General features: G+C 41.1%; 1 pseudogene; it reads left to right on the forward strand.

The window, feature by feature from the left end:
* The first annotated feature begins 416 nt into the window (after positions 1 to 416).
* On the forward strand, positions 417 to 1215 carry LOC114217848 (microtubule-associated protein RP/EB family member 1 pseudogene; annotated as a pseudogene).
* Positions 1216 to 1687: the final 472 nt, after the last annotated feature.

Raw genomic sequence — 1687 nt, forward strand, 5'->3', positions numbered from 1 at the left:
AAGTATTAAAAAAGTCATGGAAACAAATGAAAGTGAAACACAACTGTTCAAAACCTTTGGGATGCAGTAAAGGGTGTCCTAAGAGGGAAGTATATAACAATACAAGCCTTTCTCAAGACACAAAAAAGATCTCAAATACACAACTTGACCTTACATCTAAAGGAGCTGGTGAAAGAACAGCAAATAAAGTCTAAACCCAGTAGGAGAGGAGAATTAATAAAGATTAGGGAAGAAATCAATGAAATAGAAACCAAAAGAACAGATCAATGAAACTAGGAGCTGGTTCTTTGAAAGAATTAATAAGATTGATAAACCTCTGGCCAGACTTATCAAAAAGAAGAGAGAAAGGAGAATGAGACGAAGATGGAACTGAAGCCTGGCACAGGCAGTGGACACAGTCCTGCCAAGAGCCGAAGATGTCAGTGAACACATCATACTCAACATCAGGTCACCAGTGATAACCTGAGTCTACATGACATGGTGGCCTGGATCTGTGAGTCTCTGCAGCTGAATCTGACGAAGATCGAACAGTTGTGCTAGGGACTGCCCATTGTCAATTTATGGACATGCTGTTCCCTGGATCCATTGCCTTGAAGAAAGTGAAATTCCAGGCTGAGCTAGCACATGAATACATCCAGAACTTCAAAATACCACAAGCAGGTTTTAAGAGAATGGGTGTTGACAAAATAATTCCTCTGGACAAATTAGTGAAAGGAAAGTTTCAGGACAATTTTGAATTTGTTCAGTGGTTCAAGAAGTTTTGTGATGCAAACTATGATGAAAAAGACTATGACCTGTAGCTGCTAGACAAGGTCAAGAAACTGCAGTGGCTCCCTCCCTTGTTGCTCCAGCTCTGAACAAACTAAAGAAATCTCTCAGCTCTAGCAGTGCAGCTCCCCAGAGGCCCATTGCAACACACAGAACGACTGCAACCCCTAAGGCTGGGCTGGGTGCGGTGGAAAAGAATCCTGGTGTGGGCAATGGGGATGATGAAGCAGCTGAAATGATGCAGCAGGTCAATTCACCGTCGAAGACTTGGAGAAAGAAAGAGATTTCTACTTTGGAAAGCTAAGGAACATTGAATGGATTTGCCAGGAAAACAAGGGGGGGAAACAACACTGTATTGCAGAGGTTGTGGACATTGTCTATGCCACAGACGAAGGCTTTGTGATACCTGATGAAAGGGGCCCAGAGGAGGAACAAGAAGAGTATTAACAGCCTGGACCAGCAGGGCAACATCTGAATTCTTCACTCCAAATCATGTGCTTAACTGTAAAATACCCCCTTTTATTATTCTTAGAGGACTTACTGGTTTCTTTTCATGAGCAAACAGTACCTCTTTTTAAAGTGCACTTTGCAGGAGTTTCACCCCTTTTCCAATGAGTTTGAGTGAGGAACTTTTACCCTTTAGCAGAGCAGTATTAACATCTACTTGTGTCACCTAGGGAACAAAAAGGCTGACCATGGGGCTCACCGTATGGATGCTGGTAACACTGATTGCTGGAGAAGGTGTTTTTATGGAATACACTGAGGTGGAGACTTTAGTAGAGAAATGTACAGACTGATTTGAATTTTAAGCTAATGTGAAATCTTGGCAGAGAACGTTTTAATAAATAAATGCCTTAAGAGTATTTAAAATAAAAAAGAAAAAGAAAAGAAAAGAGAAAGGAGCTGAATAATTAAAATC

The sequence above is a fragment of the Eumetopias jubatus genome, unplaced genomic scaffold (assembly GCF_037043125.1).
Source record: "Eumetopias jubatus isolate StellerSeaLion01/CBP00866 unplaced genomic scaffold, mEumJub1_p1.0 scaffold_1, whole genome shotgun sequence".
Lineage (NCBI taxonomy): Eukaryota > Metazoa > Chordata > Mammalia > Carnivora > Otariidae > Eumetopias > Eumetopias jubatus.